At 37.3% G+C, this 27,083-nt stretch overlaps 1 protein-coding gene across 1 annotated transcript in view; it reads left to right on the top strand.

Moving 5' to 3' along the window:
- The first annotated feature begins 14,242 nt into the window (after nucleotides 1-14,242).
- Nucleotides 14,243-27,083, top strand: part of LOC134539480 (serine protease filzig) — a 37,588-nt gene continuing 24,747 nt past the window's right edge. Inside the window, exon 1 of the mRNA XM_063381550.1 lies at nucleotides 14,243-14,562. The gene's annotated coding sequence lies outside the window, so the exon portion shown is untranslated. The remainder of the gene's footprint in view (nucleotides 14,563-27,083) is intronic.

The raw sequence follows: 27,083 nt of genomic DNA on the forward strand, positions 1-27,083 counted from the left end.
AACTGTGGGGCGGAAGGACACAAAACATGTGAAAAACAAATATTAAAATGTATAAATTGTATTAGAAACAAGAGACGTGAGAATGAAACTAAACATTATGCAAACGATAAAAACTGTCCAATAGCTAAGCAAGCAAGGGAACGGACAATAAACAACATCAATTATATTGATGATGAATTATAATAATAAATATTACTTTATACAAGCTAATTTACAAAATTCCAGGACAGCTACATTAGATATCAACAATAAAATAATACAAGAAAATATTCATATAGCTTTACTACAAGAACCATATTTTTATAAGAGTAAATATGTTAATTTAGATAACAACTGGAAAGTTTGCAACCCTGAATTTGAAGGGAAGCAACTAACAGCAATACTAGTGCATACATCGATCCAAACAATGATTTTATCTGAAATAAGACTGAAAGAAGTAACAGCTATCAAAATATATATAAATAATATTGAAATACTAATAATAAATGTATATCTTCCGCCCAACCAAGATATAACACATATACTTAATACGATTCATAATATTATTAATAGTAATAAAAATATACCAATTTTGTTGGCAGGCGATATTAACGCGAAGTCAACAAACTGGTTCTCTAAAGTAACAGATCAACGAGGTGAAGAAATAATGAACTTTATAGAAGATAATCATTTACAGATACAAAATATAGAAGGTCATATTTTTACATACGATAGCGTTCATGGTATTGAAAATATTGATGTAACACTCTCAACGGAGAATATTACAAATAATATAATAAATTGGCAGGTAACAGAAAGCATAAGTGATCATAACATTATTTCATGGGAAATAGACAAAATTCAGGATTCTGTAAGAATAGAAAAACGTTTACACAAATTAATTAAGGATTGGAACCCGATCAAAGAAACTATGAGTCAGTATTCTGCATTTGGATTGCGTAAATCATTAATGGAGGAAATTGAAGAATTCCAGGAAACAATTATAAATACGTGCAAACAAAAAAATGACATTATACAGGTAAAAGGTACGAGGAAAATATGGTGGTGGTCACAAACTCTAACAACCATGAAGCATGCCGTTACAAATATGCATAGGAAGTTTAGAAATTGTTGCAAATGTATTGCTAAAACTCAATTTAAAGAAGAGTACAAAATATTAAGACGTAACTACAAAAAAGCAATTTTGACACACATTACAGAAATGTGGCAACACTTTGTTAAAACTGAAACTAAAAATAATACTTGGAATATACCTGATAAAATTGTAAGGAATAAACTAAGAAGAAATGACCCTATAAATAGCATCGAAATAAATGGTACCCACACAACAAGTTTTGAGGATACCTACAATAAATTATTGGACGTACTACTACCACTTGACAATGATAATGAAACAGTAAATACTGATTCTAATCGTGTAGATACACAACAAGTAGAATCCCCAATATCTAAAGAAGAAATAATTGAAGCTATTAATAGATCAAAACTAAACAAAGCACCTGGTTATGACAAAATTACTGTGGAAACTATAAAAGGACTACGACAAGAAATAGTAAATATACTAGTACATTTGTTTAATCGATGTTTACAAGAAGGTAAATTTCCTAGAGTCTGGAAAATAGCAGTAATAGTACTATTATACAAAGGAAACAATAAAAGAAGAGATAGCCCAAACTCTTACAGACCCATTTGTTTGTTGCCAGTTATTGGAAAACTACTTGAACGCATAATTCTACAACGTATAAACCCAATAATACTTAAACATCTAGATGAACATCAATATGGTTTTAAGCCCCATGTTTCCACAGAACATGCTATCAATAAACTTTTATACTGGGTCCATAATAGCAAGGATAAACATGTCATTATAATATTTTTAGATATCAGTAACGCATTTTCTTCCTTAAAATGGAAATTCATAAACGAAGAAATAAATAAACTGGACATACCAATGGTTTGGAAAACTCTTATTGGGGACTATTTACATGATCGAGAGATACAACTAAACAATGATGAAATAAAGATAGTACGTAAAATGAATCGTGGGTGCCCTCAGGGATCAGTTCTAGGACCCACTTTGTGGAACATAGTCATTAATAAATTATTAAAAGAAGGAGTTCAACATCATAAAACTCAAGTAATCGCGTTCGCCGATGATATAGCTATTGTGGTACACGGAAATAACAGAAGGGAGATAGAAGAAATAGCAAAGATAGTTATGGATCAAACATCCCTTTGGATGGATGCACATCAACTGGATATATCTATACAAAAGACATATACATTACAGGTAAAAGGTAATTTGCATAAGAGGCCACCAACAATAAAATACAATAATGTTAGTATTAAATCCGTAACCAATCACGTATATTTGGGCGTTGTATTGGATCATAATCTAAGCTTCCTTCCACATATAAAATACATCACCAACAAAGTAAAATCTATATTTTTTACATTAAGACAAAAAATTTGGGAAATAGCTAAATATAACAACAAACAAAACAAGATAGTATACCAATCTTTATTCCTAAACATACTCCAATATTCAGCAACAGTGTTTCAAGACAGATTACAGAATACACATATCAAACGAACTTTGAGGGCACCACCTCGTATGTAACTATGCTAATACTGACTAAGAAGATTCCGATTGACTATTCATTAAGAGATAGGAATATTATATATAAATTAAAGAATTATCAAGACGCAATTATTGATAGGAATGATGAATATTCAGTGGAAGAAAATGAAGGGAAAATATGGATCTTCATAAATGGAGAAAATCCTATGGGTATTAAACATTTTAAACAATTCTTATATCATAAAAGTGTTTCTGAATGGATCGAAGAAATCAATACCATTGAAGGTAGCTACAATATTAAAAATTATATTAAAAAATTAAATGAATGGTATGATAGTAATGTTTACTTTCATAAAAACGTTAACCTGGTTGTCTCTGGTCATGGACAAATAAAAAGTTATTTAAAAAACATAATACACAAGATAGAAGATGACGTATGTCAATGTGGAATAGGATCACAAGATTCATATCATATTATGTTTACATGTGCCATGTTTGAGCAGGAAAGAGTGGTTCTAAAAGAACAGCTCAAGATGCATAATGAAACATGGCCACTCATAAATACCGAAATCTACCATGCTGATATATATCCTATAATAGAAAGATACATATGTAACATTTATGAAGTAATAAAAACTTTAAATGATGATCTGATAGATTAAACTGGTAATAATTGTTCATTCTTTTAAAATTTCTTTCTTTTAAAAAAAAAGAGAGCTCTTAAAATTTTAATGTTTTATTATCTATAATATATTTTATTGTATTTTATTATGTTAATTTAAAATATTCACATAATTTTAATTTGTTAATGTTTTTGTTCTTTGTGTACTTTTACTTTGAATTTTAATATATATTATGAAATGGTTCTAAATTAGTACGTAAATTGTTATACATTTAATAGATATTAATATACCTGAGGTTCCAATAGATAATAAGTTCAACTACGGGAATATTATTTTAAATATATTTTTTTTTTAATTTATTTTTAGATTTTTAATGTTTAATTTTAAGTTCTGAGGGGCTGGGTCGCCGGGCGGCAGCCTCTCCGTGGTTCCCCGTAGAAACCAGGTTATACCTGGGCTAAATGCCGCTTTCCAAGCAGGATATGGGAGACCCTTCAGGCTCCATCTCTTGATTGGACCTCAGGGGGATTTCCAAGCCCTTCCCAAATCTAATCTTAATGTAAATGTTTTAATGTTATTATGGTTTATTAACAAGATAAATGGCAGTTTATGTTTATAATACTTTTGGTTTCGACTTTGGTTTTAAACCCCAGCAGGGCTTCGGCTAAGAGGGGTTAAGACGCCTGTGAAGACGGTGGCAGTAGCTGCGGAGACGCCTGTGAAGACGGTGGCAGTAGCTGCGGAGACGCCTGTGAAGACGGTGGCAGTAGCTGCGGAGACGCCTGTGAAGACGGTGGCAGTAGCTGCGGAGACGCCTGTGAAGACGGTGGCAGTAGCTGCGGAGACGCCTGTGAAGACGGTGGCAGTAGCTGCGGAGACGCCTGTGAAGACGGTGGCAGTAGCTGCGGAGACGCCTGTGAAGACGGTGGCAGTAGCTGCGGAGACGCCTGTGAAGACGGTGGCAGTAGCTGCGGAGACGCCTGTGAAGACGGTGGCAGTAGCTGCGGAGACGCCTGTGAAGACGGTGGCAGTAGCTGCGGAGACGCCTGTGAAGACGGTGGCAGTAGCTCCGGAGACGCCTGTGAAGACGGTGGCAGTAGCTCCGGAGACGCCTGTGAAGACGGTGGCAGTAGCTGCGGAGACGCCTGTGAAGACGGTGGCAGTAGCTGCGGAGACGCCTGTGAAGACGGTGGCAGTAGCTGCGGAGACGCCTGTGAAGACGGTGGCAGTAGCTGCGGAGACGCCTGTGAAGACGGTGGCAGTAGCTGCGGAGACGCCTGTGAAGACGGTGGCAGTAGCTGCGGAGACGCCTGTGAAGACGGTGGCAGTAGCTGCGGAGACGCCTGTGAAGACGGTGGCAGTAGCTGCGGAGACGCCTGTGAAGACGGTGGCAGTAGCTGCGGAGACGCCTGTGAAGAAGGTGGCAGTAGCTGCGGAGACGCCTGTGAAGACGGTGGCAGTAGCTGCGGAGACGCCTGTGAAGACGGTGGCAGTAGCTGCGGAGACGCCTGTGAAGACGGTGGCAGTAGCTGCGGAGACGCCTGTGAAGACGGTGGCAGTAGCTGCGGAGACGCCTGTGAAGACGGTGGCAGTAGCTGCGGAGACGCCTGTGAAGACGGTGGCAGTAGCTGCGGAGACGCCTGTGAAGACGGTGGCAGTAGCTGCGGAGACGCCTGTGAAGACGGTGGCAGTAGCTGCGGAGACGCCTGTGAAGACGGTGGCAGTAGCTGCGGAGACGCCTGTGAAGACGGTGGCAGTAGCTGCGGAGACGCCTGTGAAGACGGTGCGCGCTGCGGCCACAGGAGGTCCACAAAGGCAACCCTCAGAGGACGCAGTGCGCGCGGGGCAGGCAGGCTCGAGCCTGTAGTTCCAGGCGAGGTCGCACGACCCTGGCATTGACCGCGACAGTGGTGCCGGCTCTCTCTCGTACCCGGAGACGCGACCTCGTGGCTGTGCAGGCTCCTGGAGAGAGCGGAGGGCTCCCAGGGGCCGTGTTCCTGAGCAGTGTGTCATCTCACTCATCTCCACGATGGCTCTAGGAAAATAAGTAACTCCTATCTTTATTCCTCGCATTGTCCTCAGCAGCACGTGGGTTCGAGTCCCTCCCGCGATACCGCCGAGAAACAAGTTTCAACAACAGCTCAGAAGTAGCCCGGCTTCATCCTTATCACAGACACCCACACATAACCTCTACTTCACAACAAGAGACAGCCTGGGACTCCTAGCAGGCCCTAGGCTCTGGCCCGCAGTAGCTGTGGTGACAATACACACTGTGTCGCGGTGTTGTCTGAGCAAGCAAACAATCTGAGCAAGACGTTAACCAAGATGGCCTCCAACCCATTAATATCCCACCCTTTCAACACATTTCACTACCCCACTCCATAGCTACTCTTGTATCCCTCGAGAGGCTTTTAGTAACTATACACTTTGAGCTTCCTCCAAGACTTTGCCCAATATAGCCGCCTACACTATCATGTTTCACCCTCCTACCCACATGGTGTCTCTTCAACCACCTCCTAGCTACTTCACCCCGCCCCTCCTTCGCTAATCATGTATACATTATATTATCCTCTCATTCTCAACTATATTCGTGGTCTAGTGGTCAGAGTGCCTTCCAAAACCTCTGGATTATCCTTCTCTCGTGGTTCAAAATCCATCTGCTGCAATAACAATGTAATAAAATAAAAAAATCTATAATAAGCAGCGATGATGGCGCCATCAAGCAACTACATCTTCAACCTGCTGTGATGTCCTCACGATGACATCAGCACGACCTGGCAGACGCACATACCCACAATGCTCGTAACTAAGCATGGGTGTGAAGAGGAGGTGGAGTGGACCGCACCCTCCAGTGGCACAAACTGACAGGTGCTGGGCAGGCGGAGGGGGCAGAGGGGCAAGGGTGAGTCATGGAGAGAGTAGAGGAGGGTTGTGGTGAGTTTGGTGTGAGGAGATATCTCCATTGAAAGTGACTAATTGATAAGGGTTGGGAAGGAGGACATAGGACCATTAATTATGAGTAATTGGTTTTAATTGCCCCATTTTGTGTAATAGTACCACCACGCTAACCGTATTATGTCATTCCTTATATAATTTATTCTTGCTTAGATTCTTAGGTTACACATCGTTTGCCCTACAGGCGTTTGCCCTAAACGTAGGGCAAATGCCTGTAGGGCAAACGACTTTAGGGCAAATGCCGTTTAGTGAAAACGACTGTAGGGCAAACGCCGGCAAGCACCTATGTTTTGGATTAACGAAACCACACCAGCCTTTAGGGCAGACGCCTGTAGGGCAAATGCCTGTAGGGCAAACGACTGTCGAAAAACTTCTTTTAGGGCAAACGCCTTTAGGGCAAATGCCGGAGCTTGGTCCGAATGGGATTATCAAACATTTTGTGCAAACGCCTTTAGGGCAAATGCCTGTAGGGCAAACGCCTGTAGGGCAAATGCCTTTAGGGCAAATGCCTGTAGGGCAAATGCCTGTAGGGCAAATGACTTTAGGGCAAACGAAGTTTAGGTTATTTTGGGTAATGTAGGTTTTTTCAATTATTTATCGATTCAAACAGTGTTCTTGTAGTTTATATTTCCTCTACAGGTGGCAGTACCTAAATAAATGTTTTCCCTCTAAATGCAAAGTTTACAAAACCGTCGCTAGATGGCACTTATGTAAGCCTATATCGAGGTTTGGTGGGAATTCATGTGGTATGAATTTCCTAGATTCACCAACAGATGGTTCCCTGCTCTAAGTTCAATGTTATCGAATATTTTTTTCTGTAAAATATTTCGGAACATTAGGTGATGTAAGGTCTTCGACCAAAAACAAATCGTATAATAAAAAACAGTATTGGCGATTTAACAAAAATATCGCTGGAAAAAGGTTCAAATTTTTTTTCGGGGCTTTGCTTATTTCAATTTCAGCTGTCAGATGCGCATTACGCTATGATTACTTAAAATATTACGAGCATACAGTTAAATAATGCGAATGCTAGCTGTTAAACATTTTCTTAATTATCATCAAAGTACTAATGCGGTTAAACTCATACATATTGTTCATACTATTTTATTCTGGAATGTATACACAACATACAGCTGAAGTACACAATGAAGAATATTCCAGTTCGTTTTGTTCTGGGTTTTCCATAATTTGCATTTAGTTTGTAATGTTTGTGTTAGATCATTTTGACGTTCAGTTATAAGAGTTGGCCGATAATAGTCATTGGTTGGCATGATTCTTAAAATAGGCTATATCCGTAAAATAATATATATTTAAAAATATCCATAATATTTCCCATATTTCCATAGTGGATTCCACTTATATTCCCAAAATAAATTAATGAAGATACGTAATGGTATTTATCAATAATAATAATGTGACTTTAGCCCACCGCACACAGAACGACTTTCCTTGCGGGATTGTATGCATATTTGTTTGTTCCACAATATTCCTTCGTTCTTCCAAAGTGACTTGCAGTGACGCGATGTAATGTTCACACTTACTTAATAGTTCATTTTCAGGAAGATCACACCCTTGTACATCAGTAACTTGCCCTGATGAGGATCCATAGTCAACATTTGGTTTAGTCGATTGGAGTTCACGCCGTTTTAGTTTCAACCGACTATCTTCTTGGTAAGCCAGTTTACGCCGAGTTGTGCCGTGTCGAATCTTTTTACGAATAACTTTCTTGTTTATTGAACCAGGGCTCCTACCTGACATTTTTTTGAAAGGACTCTTCTCACAAGCTAAACCTTTCTTGAATCTTGTCCTGCCATGTAACATTTACGCTGAAAAGAGCCTCCCTGTGTCTGTGTGTTGGTAATTTATTATTTTGCGTCCATTAAATTTGGCAACGAGGCTCGTATAGAATTCTGCCGAATTACTGGTTTTGTTTTCTTTGAGATATCTGTAACAAAAAAAAATGTCTTATTAAAAAATTAAAAACCTTTCGTTTGAACAAGATTGTTTTAGATATGAAGCGTATGTGTGCATAATAGTGTGAAATCATATATCCCATAATTATAAATGAAAAATCCCCGATGGCAGCCAGTCGGAAAGGTAGATTTCGCCGTGCGGCCTACCAATATAAAAAAAAAACTTTCTGAAAAATTCCAGAAGTTTCAATAACTATGTAAAATTTTATGAATATTTCTAGAATATCCAATGTAACAATAAATTGCAAATTAATTGTTGGCTCAACAATATGTATGGGATATAAATACAATCTAACAATACATTAGACATTCATATTTACCTCAATTGGAAATTCTGAAATTCATAGGACCCAGATAGGAGAAAATATCGTGAAATTTTCTGTAAGTCGCTCTGCGAAATCTACCTAAAAACGATCTCAGGAGAAAAAAAAATTATAGTCACGTACAAACTTAATTTGTGGAGATGAACTGCGCGTGCACAACTAATACTATTTTTTATACATGATTGTTATGCTAACAGTTTTTGTTATGGTTTGCTGTCCTGTAAGCCCGCCCCGCACGACGCCCAATATCTGCTTTATATTATATTATACCCATGGGTATAAAAGTGGGTATATAAATTTCATTAGCAGAAGTGAAGAAATAATTCATTACTCCATACACACGATACCCAGAGTTCTAACAGAGAAAACAGCCAACATATTTGCCGACCAAGGCTAGCAAGTCGGGTTGGATAAACCTTTTGCGTACATTTAACCAAATACTGAATATATATATTTATATATATTTATTTATTTATATTAATATATCGTGCCCACTGTTAAAGTCGTAAGACTGTTTGTGGGCATGTGACAAATATGTAATTAACTACTTAAATAAAATTGCAACGATTTATTTTGAAAATTATGTAATTAGGTGAATTATTTTTTTTAAATATTTATTTTCTAAGCTTCACTTGCAAAAAATATAGAGAAGTTGATTCAGTGTTTAAAAACAAGATCATAGCAATTTTGAAACTAAATTGTTTTGAAAATACATTAACTAAAATTGCCCTTTTTTTTGCTGATTCATTAGCATCTGAAACAGAGTTATATTTAATGATCTTTCTTTGTGTATTATACTTTTACGTAATTCATTATTGTACATTCCACGACATATCAAAATCGTTCCTAGTTTACACTCATACCTATGACATTCATTAAAATATTGTGGCAATATGGATGATATAGTTAAATGCATTTTGAAAAGTTGTACATTTCATTGGCTGTCACACATAAAATCAGTCTTTTATTATACTTCACTTGTTCCCATAAAACGTATTAGGGGTTAAGCTATAGATGGTCTGGGCGAATTAACAAAATATGCACACTCTCGATGGAAGTATTTTCACCGCATTCTACAAACATATTAATAAAACGACAGATTCAGTTGGGCATATGTTATATAAAAATTTAAAATAGGCAAGAAGGTCTCGGAGGCTATTTTTACAGTAACTTTTAAACACTGAAAATGTTTTTATAAATGCATATGTTTAATCCTCTGCCTTAAATTATTTTAGGGTCATCGTTTTTAAGACGACTTTAAGTGAAAATTCCAGCAGGCAAGGATAATAAAATTTTGTAAGCTCCTTTTGTTAACGCTTGTTTTTATATATAGCAGCAATATTAAATTAAGTTTATTCGTTTGTTAGTTAACCCTCCCCCCACCTTGGAAAATATTACATCATCAAAATCTCTGTTAAAAATTGATTTAAAAAATACAATCCAGTCACTGAGATTGGCGCACCATCTGTTGTAAGGTTCAATTACAAGCTGCATTCTTAGACTTCAACGTTGGGAAAGCCAACCGTATGTGCTGCCATCTAATTTTTGAATTTTGTACTTTGTACTCATTTGGAGAATGGTTCCAACATTTGTCAACAGGGGCGACACACGTAAGGACATCTATCTTCGAAAAGGTTCGTAGGGCAAACACCTGTAGGGCAAACGACTTTAGGGCAAATGCCTTTAGGGCAAACGACTGTAGGGCAAACGCCGGCAAGCATTCATTTTCGGATTATTGAAAATTCGCAAACTTTTAGGGCAAACGCCTGTAGGGCAAACGCCTGTAGGGCAAACGACTGTCGAAAAACTTTTTTTAGGGCAAACGCCTTTAGGGCAAATGCCGGAGCTTGGTCCGAATGTGATTATTAAACAATTTGTGCAAACGCCTTTAGGGCAAACGCCTGTAGGACAAACGCCTGTAGGGCAAACGCCTGTAGGGCAAACAACTTTAGGACAAACGCCTTTAGGGCAAATGCTTTTAGGATAAACGCCTGTTTGGAATGAGGAATGCGAGAATATGCTTCGAAAATGCGTTTAGGGCAAACGCCTGTAGGGCAAACGACGCACTCCCGATTCTTACCTTCTGCTGGTTTCGTTTCAGAGATAGATTTTTTGTTATTAAACAACCCTTGCTTGTATTTACCTCCTTTTTCTGTATGATTTCAAAAAATGCTAAAACACCTTGAGTAACACTTACCTCCCTCGTGTTTGATCGCAGATATGACTAATCAAAAACCAACCTACCAATTTTCACCCATTTTGCAGTCGAATCTCGATTAAATCTTAAAATTTCAAGGTTACTAACAGTTTAAATTATTTTACATTTGTTTCGGGGATGTTATTTTTCATGATAAAACAAAATGTACCCCTTTTTGAAAAGAAAAAAAAACAATATGTAACTTGATATACTTGCTGCTCATTCTTTCTTATTTCCTATAGTTTTGGAAGACTTTGAAGAATTCGTCCTTTATAGGTTGAAATTCGACAAATGGTTCAAATATATTGTATAGTTTCGTAATGCTTTTTTTTTAATCAATATTTGTTCTTATTTTTAATTAGCTACTAAGATATGGTTGTTTGTTTAAAAACCCATATTTACTGCTTTTCATTCCATTGGGGGCGTTCTTTTTTTTTACTCTATTCGACCTATTCTTCAAGGTAGCAAAAAATATTATTAGAAAATATTTAGTTCTAATCCATCAAGAATATTTTAATTGATGTCGGCCCAAATAGACGTAAAAAACACACAAAATTATTTTAAAAAACTACGTATGTTTTATAATTATAAATAATATTATAGACGTTTTCAAAAGAATTTTTCATAATTTCACCCAAAGTACACAATTTAAGATCAAACAGTTTAATTGCTAGTATAGACGACACAGAACGTTAACTGATTACGTCGGCAAGTACAAACAACCCGAAAAATATTATAAATAAAAGTGACACATGTGTAATCGTGTAATTGGTGGATATATAGATCCTATGTATCTATAGGTATTAAAGCGTTACACAAGAATGAGCAGATAGAGGTCAGTGCAAGAGTTCAAGTGCTCACCAGTCAGAGAGCACGGCTCATGGATAAGTACCCGGGAAAGTAGAGACAGAGTGTCTTCTCGTGATGCAGAACGAGGATGAGCTGGAGGGATCCGCCCAGGTGCAGGGGCTCCGCATTCATAGTGCATGGTTTATCAATCAGTGCTCATAAATGAGTTCCTGGTCAAGTAGGGAAGGTGTGACTTCTGATGATGTAGGGCGAAGATGTGCCGCGAGAGAGAAGGAGATCCGCGCATGATTCGAGTGCTCCAAACTCAGACAGCACTGAATTTTTAAGCAGTGCTCATGAAAGAGTGCTTACCTGGCGCAGTAGGGACAGAATGTCTTCTTATAATGCATGACGAAGGTGTGCAGATTACGACCCGTGCAGAGCTACAGAGATCACGGCTTCTCGTGTAGTGTTCGTAAATGAGTACCTATAAAGCAGACACATATCACGGCTTAATTTGCAGAATGAGGATTTGCTGACAGAGGGAAGCGCAAGGCTCATCAGAATGGTCAGTTTCACCAGCAATGCTCATGAATCAGTGACTGGCAAAGTAGGGACAGAGTGTCTCTCATGAAGCAGGCAAGGTTGTGCTGTAAGAGATTCGCGCATGGTTGCAGGTGCTCCCCACTCAAGCAGTGCTCATAAATGAGTACTTGGCGAAGTATAGACAGATAGCCTACTCATGTTGCAGCAGTATGACGTGCTAAAGAAAAACGCGCAGGGTTGCAGGTGCTTCAGAGCATACGGCTTCACACGCAGTGTTCTTGAATGAGAACATTGAAGTAGGGACATGTTGACTGTCAATGTTGCAGCTCAAATATTAGTAGGGAGAGGTCGAGGCAAGGCTGCAGAATGATCGGGATCATAAGCAGTGCTAATGAAAGAGTACCTGGTGAAGTAGGGACTAAATGTCTTCTCATGATGAAGGATGAGGTACAGCTGAGAGAAGAGATCGGCAAAGGCTGCAGGTTCTCCCCTCTTAAAGAGTATGGCTGCTCAAGTAGTGCTCATGAATGAGTGACTGGCGAAGAAGGGACAGAGTGTCTTCTCACGTCGCAGCTTGAGGATGAGCCGAGACAGCTCGTCACTCACGGTGCACTACTTCAGAACCATCGCTCATGAATGAGCTGGCGAAGTAGGCACGGAGCGACTGCCTGGGGGATAGCGAGTCACGTACCAGGAACTGTGTCAGCGGACCAAGCTCGGTCCGGTAGTGACCTTGACCCTGCTTTCTACTGCAGCCCGGTGAAGCGTGGGCGAGCCGGTATCTGGCCCACCACAGCCCGGGTGACGTCACAGACCGCCGCTCCCTCGCGAGGATTACTGACTGCGACAAGTGCTGGATTTACCACAGACCAAGACAGGAGTATTCCAAGTATCTAACAGAGGCCTCTAATTAACCCTGAAAAATTAACTCTTATATTGAACATCCAACAGCCTAAAATCATCAAAGGATTCATGTGATTTCTGGGGATAAAGGGGTTATTTTCCTCAATTCTACGGGTATTTTTGCCCAAATGAACCATATTTAACCTAAGAGACAGTAAAGGTTATTTATATTAAGTAGTTTAGCAGAAGAGTCAGTGTTGCTGCAAGGATGGAAAGGAGAGCGGAAACCCGTTCTATAAGCTTGCCGAAACTTGAACAGCTAGCTAAATTCTACGATCGCCTATGAGACACGGCTGTAACTTGTATTTTCGCGGTTGAAAGGTTCACTTGTTACCAAATTATTTTCTATTAATACGATTATGAATATATCGTGAAAAAATAAGAATAAATACGAGAATACGGTCGTATATGTGTTTGCTGGTCTGATTACGAATACAGTTGTATTTTTATTTCCGTGTGGAAATTCGTATTCGCATATTTTTTATTCACCTATCAGTGACTACGGGAATTTACCACCTTCCTTAGTATATTCACTGTTTTCTCGAGCTGTAGACCAACAATAGGTACTTCATAAAATCCTAGATGAAAACCAATGGTCCGCATTCCACATGGCCACTCTATTTTCCTGAATTATGCTTTCAAATAATTTAAAATAATCAATATATTCTATAATATACTGTTATTTCTTAGGCAAGAGTAAATCACTCACAAATATTACATAACAATATTAACCATAAAAAAATAATCACGTAACAAATTCGAATTCAATCCATGTTTTTTTTTTAAATATATATATAATATTGAACTTTTTTAAGGAAAATCAATTAATTATGACAATAAACTCTAACTATTACTACACGAATTTAATATCAAAATCAAATCATATCAACGTGTTATACTTCTTTAGTTGCAAAGAAATGTTATCAAGAGCTTCAAACATACAAGGTAACCTAAATAACAGGATTTTAAAAATTTGAGAAATAATTTACTTTACTTAAAAGTGTTATTAAGTTTTAAATATATACTAGCAGAAATTTGTTATAAAACCTAAAATATTTTATAATAAACAATACTGTAAGATTATAATGAATTAAAGCTATCCTTAGATTAAGAAACATTTAATAAAACACCGGTTTGTATATGTCTTTAATTACTTCATGTATAATAATAAACTTTATAAAACATAATTAAAAACTGTTACTAAACTGTCGATAATGTACGATAATCCTTTAGTAATGATATAAATGATCGAAACGATAGATTTAAAATAAGCACCCTGGGTAGTCAATTCCGAAACAAATTGACAATAATGTTCGTATCTCCGTGTTGCGTGCGGGCGAACCGGCAGTGACTGGACTGGAGGCAGAAGAAAGGGTCGGTTTCTGGGCACTTTACTTTCTTCGTCCTCAAACCGTCAGCTCCGTCCAGGCGAGCAGAGCGGCTGGAGGGGCTGAGAGGCGGAGGGGCGGTAGAAAGTGGCTGGGGGCTCTCTGGAACGCGGCCGGTGTGTTGCGTCTGTGGGGATGTGTGTCGCGGCGCGCCCCACTTGCGGCAGTCTGCTCCGCGACCCCGCGCCGGCAGCATGCAGTGAGGCAGCAGGTAGTCTGCTCCCGCCCGCCAGCAGCCAGCCAGCACACCGCCAGCACACCGCCAGCACACCGCCACCGCCCAGGTAACCCGCGCCCCTCGAGCCAGCAACGAGCAGCTTACAGTTGGAATGCGCGAGTTCACGCATCTTCTCGAGCGATTGTCCGGCGACTCCCCACACTCAACACACACGCACACACACGCACACACCTGTTCAATCAATGTAAGGGATTTGTTTTATATTAATTGAGTCAAGAATAAATAATACATGGGTACGTCTTGTGTTCGTGCGCACCAGAAGACTATCCGCACCTTCACTCACGTGTTACCAGATTGTGCTAATAAAATTAAGTGATCAGTTACAAGCATGAATCAAAGTAACTAACGCCAAATATTATACTAGGATGGAGCCCGGCTACTATCAGGCCTGGCACCTAGAGAGGTCCCGCGCATAGTTTTGCCACGTGCCGAACTGGGCCCTGCACCTAGCTAAGCTTCACATCTAGTAGAGCCCTGCGCTTAGCAGGGCCTCGTGCCTAATAGAGCCCCGCAACTTGCAGGACCTCGTGTCTAATAGAGCCTCGCGCCACGTAGAGCATCGTTCCTATTAGAGCCCCTCACCTTGCATAGCCTCGTGCCTAGTAGGAACCAGCGACTAGTAGATCCACACGTGTAGCAGGGTCCTGCGCCTGGCAGAGCAGGAACCTATTAGAGCTCCGCATCTAGTAGAGACCCTCACTAATAAAGTCCCACACCTATTAGTGTAAAGTAGAGCCACGATACAAGTAGATCACTGGAACTAGCAGTAGGTCCCTTCACTTAGCAGGGTCTCATGCGTCGTAGAGCCCCAGTGACAAACAGGGATCCGCACCTAGCAGACCCCGCTCCTAATAGAGACTTGCACATTGCAGGTTCTTCAACTAGTAGATTTCGGCGCCAAAGTGACTCTGCATCTTGTAGAGCACCGCACCTTTCCGGCTAAACGACTAGTAGAGCCCCTCACATTTCCGGCCCCGGACCTGGATTGTCCCATGGCTTGTAGAGTCCCGAACTAGCGACTATTGGAGTTCGACATCTTGCAGGGCCCGCGCATTGTATAGCCACGTTTCTTTCAGGCTCAAGCCTGGGGAACGGTGCGTTGCATGCGCATGACAAGTAGAGCTCCGCGCACTTTGTAGAGGTCAGCGTCTAACAGACCCAAGCCAAGTAGTTCCTCGCTCGCTAGAAGCGCCCCGAAGCTTGGAGGCCCCACTCTTTGTATCCCCTTGCCTGTTTGGCCCCGCCTCTTGCCAACTAAGTCTCGGCAACAGTGTGACCACTTGAGACGGATAAACACAAACCTCAATGTTAGGGAAGAATATGGGATATCTTGTAGTAAAGAAATATGCAACCATATTCCTGGAGTCATTTCGAAAAACCATGCAGGAATCATAACTATTTGGCCGGACAGAATTGTAACTCGAGTCAAATGGGTATGCACTGACAGATTCAGTAACTTTACATTGAAAATTAGACCAAGAATTATTTTAAAAAATTTAAACTTTTTAAATTTTTTTAAATATCATTTAGTTACATGCTTGAAATTCATCCTTACGATTTATTTCATTCCAAATACACTCGCTCATTCCTAGTTATTTTTTTAAACAGTTAAATATTGGTAAATATTTTTTTCCTAAAATGTCTCATAACTTGCAAAATTCACGGGAAACCTAACTCAAACTGCTTAAATAATTAAGAACATTCGGTCACTTAAAACAATGTAACTATAACGTCCTTTGAAGAGACACAAATAAATATGAAATTGCACTAAAACCAGTTCTCACTAACTCAGGTTCGACTGTATTATGATTTTATATAAACATTTAAATGATTACGCAAGACTAGCGCAATATAATGTCGTAAAAATTTCAAAGACAATATTATAATCACGATTATTAACATAGACGTTCAAGGATTACAAGTTCGTGAGCTATATTACATATTGAAGCACTAAGAGTACACGCCATGAGCCCAGGAGGAAAAGTGTAGTTTTCATTCACCAAAATTCGCCGTTAGGCAAGAGTGTGCGAGCGGCGAGCCCACATAAGTACAAGCAAGGCAGCACTGCAGTGACGTACTCCACACAGCTACTGTGCACGATGCTGAAATTTCATCATATGTAGTTGACCTGTATTTGCGAGAAAAAAAATGTTAAAAATCCGAAAATACCTTTATTATATGCTCTTCAACTTCCTCTTTTCATAAAAAGTGGTGGAGATAAGAAATTCCAAATACTTTAGGAGATATCGAATTTTTTAATTTTGCAAAACAAGACCTGTGGAACCATTTGAGCGACGCCATTTTTGTTATTTTGCCGTGTGTTCGTGAATACGTGAATCGTCAATGCGTAATTAATAAAATGGTTGATTAGGTCAGGTCAGTTACATTATTAATACTTTCAAACTAAGCCGACATTAAAAATAGTGTGAATTAATTTTAATTATTCTTTAGTTTTAAATTATTTTTAATGTAACTGACCTTACCTAACAAACCCCTAACAAAGGATGCACAGTAACAACTCACGTAAATTTTTTTTGTTACTTATTACTTGCGCAACAATATCAAAATAACAAATAAGACTTTAAAATTAGAAACGTTAAAAACTCACCTAAGTTGGAGGCGGTAATTAAACATTGTTTTAAACAATAAATGAACTAAATAATCACGTATTGGTTCGTTTGAATTCTGGCCTATCACGAACAATCACGTGACATCATTATCCAATAAAAAAAGTAGATACTCGTACGTAAACAAGAAACAATGTTAATCGCCACATCAATGCACTGGTATTGTGATGAAATTTAAAAATTCGATATCTCCTAAAGTATTTGGAATTTCTTATCTCCGCCGATTTTAATGAAAAGAGGAAGTTGAAGAGCATATAATAAAGGTATTTTCGGATTTTTAACTTTTTTTTTCGCAAATACCGCTCAACTACATATGATGAAATTTAAAAATTCGATATCTCCTAAAGTATTTGGAATTTCTTACCTCCGCCGCTTTTAATGAAAAGAGGAAGTTGAAGAGCATTCAATAAAGGTATTTTCGGATTTTTAAAATTTTGTTTTCGCAAATACCGCTCAACTACATATTTACCTATTATTTATTATAAGAATATGTTAGAAACTTGCCAAATTAATAATTGATATTCATCATCAATTCTTAACATTTTTTTTTCCGGAATGGTTGCACTTTAACTGATCAAATCAACCTTTTAAGACAACTTACAGATTATTTTATTGTTTAATATTTTATTTTTCATGTAAAAACTGATGTCAGAATTTTTTTTCCCCCTTTTAAACTCACATTGCTACTGAAATCAGCTATGCTTGAATTTGCAAGGCTGAAGTAGGCATTTTTGTTAAGTACATAATGTAAATATTTTTGGTTATATGTTTTTGTCCTTTACAAACTTTTTTTTGCTATAAAAGAATCGATTGAACTGAAGTCGAATGTTAATACTTCTTTAGAAATATGGAAGATATATAAATAGGCTTGCAATCACCGATGTGTGCGAAGATATGAGATAGTGTACTACTGAAACATTGAAATATGCATAGAATATATCTTCCTACGTCTACAAATTTGACATCAAGGCAGTTAATTATTTGTGCTTGAACTAACAAATATGTTCGGCTACGTGAAGTCCCACAAAAGGTTGCCCTCGGCGATATTCTTCGTGTCCATTGGGAATAACTGTTTCAGCATTAAACAATAAAGGAAAGTTATAAGCTAATAGAATTGAAAAGATCTGAACATCATTTGTTTAAAGTCGCGAGGGGCGGGGCAGTTTCCCTACCCTTAGTTGCTTGTTTGACTTCCCCTCTTGCGCAGTTGCACCTGCGCATGAGGGCAGGCGCAGTGTGTTATTATTTGCCTCACTCCGGATATTAGCTCTTGTAACTCATTCGATACGAAATACGCACATTTAGATGTGCATTTATAAAATAGTTTGCAAAATCGGACCCGCATTTCGACGCACATTAAAAAATAAGGTCACATAATTGGACTACATTCGAAAAAAAAGAGCGCACATTCACAAAAATACACACATTCCTCATCTAGGATGTTGATATGGATGCATATTCATCACTAGCTGCCCGACCAGGCTTCGCACGGCTATACTAATGGAAAAAAATTAAGCCACATCTTCCATTTACAGTAATGGTAAATTTAAAAAAAAATCTGTGAAAATTTATTACAATGCTGTATAATGTACCGGAGAGAAAATGAATAGCACCGATGGTTTCCCGACTCGTGCACGCAACGTACAACTGATGTACCCGTACTTCACTACGGCAGTCTACAGGCAGATCACTCTTGCGCCGCTCATTATACATGACCCTCCTTGTAGGTACGCCACTGCCGCGCGATGCCCGTTGCCATGGAGACGCAGAAGGCATGAACAATGCAAAATCCTGTTCTCATGCAGACAAAGTACCCACTGTTGCCTGGTTTTAACCACCCATGGGATTTCATTTTCGGAAAATGTCATCCTGCGTAACATAAGGAACATTACTGTTAAGTTTCAAGTCTGTAAAATATATTAACTTTAAAAAAAGGGCAATAAAAAAAACAAATTAAAGACAGAGAGAGTAAAAAAATCAATAGTTTAGGTTTGCGATTTAAAGTGATAAAAAGTTTTTAAATACTAATTGAACTTTTATGAGGGTACTGATTGCTTCGTTGTTAATATCACACGGGTGTTTTTTACTTGAATGGGAAAATTAAGAATGATAAGGCATCTAGTGCGTGGCAACAATGTTAATAGGCAATAGGAAATAAACTTCTAGCGCCTGCGGAATTGTCAACACACACTTCGTACGTGTACTGCATGTTGTATCTAACCCCCTCCAACGCATTTGATTCTAAATTGGACTTTTAGTAAGGATCCCTAATGTTATTGATAATATAATATATCCTATCCTATAGCCTTCCTCGATAAATGTACTATCCAACACTGAAAGAATTTTTCAAATCGGACCAGTGGTTCCTGAGATTAGCACGTTCAAACAAACAAACAAACAAACAAACTCTTCAGTTTTATAATATTAGTATAGATTATTGACGGACGTAATGTTTTATTTAATCGTGAAAGGAAAATCCAAATATTGGTTATTTAAAATTTGAATGTTTCTTTCGCGATCTAATAACAAAATAACGACCATCAATTATGATAAGTATGCGTACGCATCATCGTCCTAGAAGGATTTTTTTGTCGAATGTGCGTCGTTTTTTTATAAATGTGCATCCAAACATACGTCAATATTTTGAAAAATTCTACATTATTCTATTTTATCGCCAGCCTCAAATTCATTATTGTTATCATCATAGCTATTAGTATCATTATGGACGACATACGACATCTTTATCTATATTACTGAGAGATTTTAAATACTTTTATGTTACCACCTTCAAGAATCCTAAGTGTTCCATCATTTTTCCAAAGTTCGGAGGATCCATTTTAATTCGGCTTGAGTTTGTTCTTTTTACATGCTTTATATTAGCTTCACCTGTATGTTTGTCTGTCCGTCTGTAACTCTGTCTGTCCGTCTGTAACTCTTTCGACTAAGAGTGAGTGACTCATCACTGTAAAATGTCCCACCCATTTCATTACGTTCGTTAGCCGAGCGGTCTAAGGCGCGCGACTTCTGTGACGTCAGCTTTCGGATTCAGTGATCGTGGGTTCTACTCCCGGCCACGCCGAAAAAAAAAATGTTTTTTTTTTCCCCGGTAAATTCTAATATTATATCCATACATCTAACTGCAAATGATTCGTAGAGACTTTACCATTTCTTTGTGACGTTGCAACTCCAAATAGTTATCTCAGATGGTAATAGGTAGTGTCGGTAACTCATTTCCCTATGATAATTATACATAAATATAGTTTAAAAAACTAAAAAAACATGCTTTTAAAGAATATCAAACTAAAAAGTTAAAAATAAATATAGTTTAAAAAACTAAAAAACATGCTTTTAAAGAATATCAAACTAAAAAGTTAAAAATATAATCAAGGAGACTGACCTGAGCAAACAATATCCAAGAAATTTTAATAATATTAAGGAATTTGAGGCAAAACAATAACATAACATTGGAATCATATTTATACTTGATAATGGTTAAAGTTCTCTGAGGCACAATGTGACTAGCAAAAAACAAGAATGTTATTGAAACTGCAGGACGTTACGAAGGGCACCCAGCTCGACAACAGTCCAATTCAAGTTCAGTCTCTATTGTTGGTATCCAACACAACACGTAGATGCCGTCTACAAATAATGATGGGGTTTTCTCCGGGCTAAAACTCTGTCGGTAATTTTATCTGAAGTTTATATTTTATGTTCTGTGGAGACCTACCTTTTAAAATATTGTTTACAATGAATTTCGAAGAACTGTTACATGTAGTTGTTTATTTTGTGTATACTATGATGTAAAAAATAAATATAGTTTAAAAAACTAAAGGAACATGCTTTTAAAGATTATCAAACTAAAAAGTAAAAAATAATTTTAAAATTAAATTTATGACAATAGTATATAAGCAATACTAGTATAAATGAGAAAAAAGCTTATATTTTTAACTTTTTAGTTTGATATTCTTTAAAAGCATGTTTTTTAGTTTTTTAAACTATATTTATTCATGGTAATTTAATTTAGTATGCTGCAAATGACGCAATATGGGGTTAAAATTCACAAAGTCGAATACAAATCAGATTCCAGGTTATGGGGTATCATTAAAACGACTAAACAATTCTTATTTCTCTCAAAATACTTACAAAAATAAATACCAATCATTGTAGTACAAAATTCACAACTACATGACGCTAAATAAATTTGTCAAATGATGTATCGCGCTGACATAATCGCACGCCGATGTTCCGTTTACTTTAAATAAATTTCATCAATTATCTCCATTGCATATTAGTTTGTCCATAAATTGTCGATTACGTTGTAAAAATAGTTATCATGTTGGTATTATTTTACTGTGTCATTGGATGTTTATTGGTTCCTTTTTATCTGTATTTTAATTTGTTAGAGATGATTACCAACCTATACCTAATTTTAAAGGTTTTTCTTTGGATTGTATTCTTAATTTAGTTGGTAACAAAAGTTAGTAGTTGGTAGCATTTCATTTCAAACGGTTTCCTTCTTTTGTTCTGATAATAAGTAAGCAAGCGTCAGTACTCACTTGCTCTAAACAAGCTAACACCGCGAGCACATAGTTCAGGGAGAACTACTAGTATGATGTGGTTTAATATTAAATAATCCAAGAAAGGTGGCAACCAAGTCCAGAAAATCATAAATAAATAGTGTTGTGTGCGTCTTTCCATTTAATAATGTCTGAAGCTTGTGGATGATTAGCTTTCATAATAAAATTTACACCTCTGATTTCATCGTTTCTTTTGATCATCTATGCGCTGGGTATTATAGTTAAAATCATTAACCAGATATTATTGTTAAATTATTCAGAACTGAAGCACAGACGCGACTGCTGCTGCCAGTGCTACAAGTGGCAGTGTAACCGCGGCACTTGGACGGACGCAGCGACAGCCCGACTGCTTCTCGGCCACGAGGCGAGTGGCTTGGCGAGGATCGGTCTGGGTCACTGGGGCAGCCACGCGGCCTGCGTGTCTCCTCGCGTCCCCCCAGCAGTTGCATCTCCGCCACACCGCCACACCGCCACACCGCCACACCGCCACACCGCCACACCGCCACACCGCCACACTGTCTCACTGCCACACTGTACACGGGCGTGAAGGTGTGCATGTGTGCTGTATGAGGCGCGGGGTCGGAGCTCCACGCTATAGTCGCTAGCAGGTGTCCAGCCATTGCCCCCTAACACAGGGCGCCGCAAGCACTTATTTTGTGGGACAACCATTATTTTTTTTCTAAAGCTTTCTAGCCCAAATGAAATTTTGTACAAGCATTGCAAACATATGAAGAGTTTATTATCTTTGATAGATTTGTGCAATGGGAGTGCATGACTTGATGTAAGCTTTTGGACATACGCTATTGCTAAGCACATGTATGTCTGTAGAAGAAAACTACAATAAAACACAAATGACAAAAAAACAAATTAAGAAAAAAAATTGCTGTTGTCAGGATATAAACACCACACAATACTCCACAACAGGAATATGGTCAACAAACAAAGAAAAATGGACTAACAGAACGAAAAAAAAACCACAAATGATGACAGCACAAAAATACCGAACCCAAAAAATTCAGCACAACAGTTGAAACGAGACAAAAAGACAGCAAAACGAAAAGACGAAACAAACATAATGGGTTTCCAAAAACAGAAGAGAACGAAAAAAAAAAAAAACCTCAAATGATGACAGCACAAAAATATAGAACCCAAAAAAAAAAATTCAGCACAACAGTCAAAACGAGACAAAAACACAACTGTTGTGTTAGTTTCGTCTTTCTTTTTGTCTTTTTTTTTCTTTAATGTGTAAGCTAAAAACCATATTTGTTTAAAGTCTTGTCATTCTGTCGTGTATGTAAAAGAGTAGAACTAACAATAATTTACTGTGAACAAAAAAACAAATTAAATAAAGTTAATGCCTAAAGTAACAAAAAGTAGTATGTCATGTAACATTATCATATTATATCAATTATTGTAACACTTCTAAACAAGGAAATTTAAACTCTTTATTTGTACAAATAATTTCTAAAACACTTTTCTAAAAATGTATATGGTTTAATAGAATTACCAATTCTTTTTTACAGCGTTAAACTTAACTCTCGCTCATTCAGAACCCATTTTGTTCGTCGCGCTAGGTCGCACGCAACTCACTGTCTACGCCCAGAGAAGTCTTATTTACCTTATCATTCTTATGATTTTATTCCCGGGACGTATTTCTCATGACATAAACATACATTTTATAAAGCCTGTGTTAAACTTTCTCATAAAAAGCCTTTTAAAATAAACAAATCTTCTCTCATTTTGCTAAAAATTAAACATCATTAAAAGCTATTGGTTTCTGTTTGGTAAAACGAAGCTTTGAAAATTGTCTTTAGTGGTGAAGTATTTTAAAAAAAAACCTTGTAAATAAAGGAATTGTTTTATGCTATAAAAGTGATTTTTTTTATTGTCATCGAAAAGCTATTAACATGGTTGTTGAAATGAACTCACTATAGTAGCCTGTTAAAGCTATGTGCCATTATTAATTTTTGCTTTAAGCTCCACAAACAAACAATTTTGCTCATACATGGTAATAGTACATTCAATAAATGTGTTCCCTCGGAAATAAATTCATCTCTAAATAAAATCACTAACTACCCGTAATAATGGCAGATCTTCCGCGTTTTAAATCATCAGTTATATTTAATTATTAGTGATTTTAAAATATCAACCATTTTTGAGTAATCCGCAGTACCGCTTTCTTGATTAGAGTGATAGTAAGACTTGTCTAAGTGCAGTGAATTAGTTAATTAAGGCTTAATGCCGCATAGTAATCGAGGTCACTAGTGACATTGAAGGGTGAAGCGGTGTGGTGGGAACAGTAACAACCATTGGTGGGAAACTGGAGGAGCTTGAGAAGCCCCTTCTCTTCACAGCAACATCCGCCTCGTTTCGCACTTTCTAAATATGTGGGTTCAACCCTGCCTAGCACATCTTACTGTACAGAGCTGAATCGTGTCTTTACTACTCAGCAGATTTGGATGAAATTTGAAATAGCGGTAGCCAATACATCGGATTAACACATCCTATATACATAGTACTTATGCATAAATGAGAAATTTTTAAAGTCTGAATGCTTGTTACTCAATCACTTCTTTACTATTGAACCGACTTCCATGAATTTTAGAATGGAGGTGGTTGAAAAATTTAATTTAAAAAAATATATTTTATCACATGAATACACATTCCCTTACGGAATATCCATTTAAATTCATTTACAAAGATGACGCACGTAGACACAGACTGCGGCAGAGATTTTAATACCGATTAGCATATTGCCAATGTTTAAAATTTCAATAAACTTCTCGTTCGATTAATTATTCAATTTGAATTTTTCAATAATTAAGATAAATCTCAAATATGTTATTTTCCCCACTAATCTATCGTAATGATAATGCGGAAAGCAGTTTCCCTCATAGCGGTGTAGATGAAGAGACAGCTGAGTGTATGGGAATGCGTAGCGACGAAACCTGCGCCGCTCGGGATCACAGCTAGTAGTTTATATTTAAAAGCAGTAACATGTTTAACATATGTGATTTGTAAAGTCCAATACCACTGATATCAGTTTTCAGAATTAATAAATCAGCTCTTTACATGAATTAATTACAAAATAGACCAAATGATAATTATCTATCAAGCCTAGTACATAAATTTCACTCCACTGACTGAAACTGTGTACTAAAATATCCTGTCCCTGACTGAATATTCATTAAAAAAATTCCTAACAATATCTTACCTAAATTGCTTTATCTAAACATTTATGACCACATGCTAATTTTCCGTGTGTTATATTTTATTTTATATATTTTTGTTTCAATGGTTTGCGCTAAAAAAAAACTATAGTGTTTAATTAGTATACTTAAATTTTTCGATTTTATTTTTGGTTTCATTTACGTAGGAATGCAATACCAATTACTTAAACCAGAAAAAGTTGTTTTAAATCAACAATCGGTAACACATTTTTGGTAAAAAGCCAGCATTGGACAGATTTTAGTACTTAACTGAAAGCCAGTAAGCATGTAATCGCTGAGGCGTCATGCTTGCTGGAAGAAGGCAGTGGGTTCCGAACCACATCTCGGCCTGACTAACTTACGAGCCCAGAGTATGTATCAAGTGTGGTTTACAGCCCGCTGTAATTACAGAGATCCCGTCTGCATGTAGCTACCGTCGACGTAAGACACAGCTCGGTAAGCACGTGCCTAATTGTAAGTCGCGCAGAGCTGTGGCCGTGATTACACTGGAAAACAATTACTTAATTATACTTAAAAGGTTTGTGGTAATGGAGTCTCCAACGAGTGTGTGTTATTTTAAAACTACATTTGTTCTGTATTTTAACTCTAGTTCTCATGTTCAATTACAATCAAATGTGTAAAACTGTAACTGCTATGGTTTGATAGATATGTTATAGTTCTTGGTGTATTTTTTACTCTGTAATACTTATATTTATATATGCATGCATGTGCATTTTTTACCATAACTTGTCACTTAATTTTACTGCATCATAAAGAAAATTTACGTTAACGATGTAGGCCTACATGTTAATTTTTACTACTACCAAAAACATTAATTTTATTTTTTGTAGCTTATTATTTTTATTAACAATAGGTTGGGTTCTTACATGTGATTTTCAATCGCATCACTTTTGATTGTTTTAAGTAACCACGTCTAAAATTTAAGTTGATTCGATGAGCATCGAAATTGCGACATGATTGTTGCTAGTCACTCGTCTTATCCACTTAACCAATGTGCACACTAATAAATTATAAAGTAATGTAAATACCACTTTCGTAATTTGCAAAATACATTATATTTTTTGCAATTCCTTGGCATTAGTAAATGTACTCTGACAAATATTTTGCACTTTTACAAGGACGTTTTTGTGTACTTACAACTACAGTGTATTGACAAAAAGAAAATGACTCTGATTAATGTAACACATTATATATGTGTCATTTAATTAACACAGCTAAATGCGTAGTTTAACACGTTAGTTTTTGTAATAGTAAATAAAAATTCATTATTTTTACCGAAGCCTATAATACAATAAGGTTATCTAAAACATTTGTGTAAAATTACCCCAACTCTACTAGTTTTTTTCTCTCAAAATAATCCGATAAAAAGTAAAATTACTAAATTTTATAATATTACGAATTTTTTTACGGTGTAGGGAAAAACACGTCGCCCACTTACAGCTTCCGCCCTCAATAAGTGTCGTGGCTAACTATTACTTCTAGAACATTCCTCTTCATTATAGGCCTAAAGGTTTAGAAAAGAACATCAGAATAATCAAATATTAATTAACGTGTGTCATAATTCATGCCACACTTTTTTTATTTACTTAATTTTACAAATACTTAATTTCTTGTAGGTTGATTATTGTGGTTTCGAAATAAAACAATAGAAATAAAACTAAAACCAACATGACATGTTAATACATAGCCTTAGGAAGGGAAATAAATTTGGTTAAAATATGTTAAGGGAAAAATTAGCTACGTCATTAATAACTTATTACATATTTATTTCACACGGTACACTTCTCTACCTGCAGTACATTTGTTTATCTGCGGTACACGTGTCTATCTGAAGTGCACTTGTTTATCTGCAGTAAATTTGTCTTTCTGTATTTAGCTTCTTCTTTGCCCTTTAGATTAGTTAAATATTTAATGGTGAGCATCGACTTTTCAATTTTTTTTGTTAAAAAAAATTATACGAAAATTCAAGACTGTATAAGCTAAGATGTAATCCCATGCTGCGGTAGAAACATGGAAAATGAACCTTTAGTGAAAGACTTACTTGCTAACACGCACAGCGCTGACAGTTTCTTGCGTGTTGGGATGTGCTAGGTGTGTGTTCCGCCAGTGAGGTTGGCAAGGGGGGGGGGGGGG

Source organism: Bacillus rossius, chromosome 15 (assembly GCF_032445375.1).
Source record: "Bacillus rossius redtenbacheri isolate Brsri chromosome 15, Brsri_v3, whole genome shotgun sequence".
Classification (NCBI taxonomy): Eukaryota; Metazoa; Arthropoda; class Insecta; order Phasmatodea; family Bacillidae; genus Bacillus; species Bacillus rossius.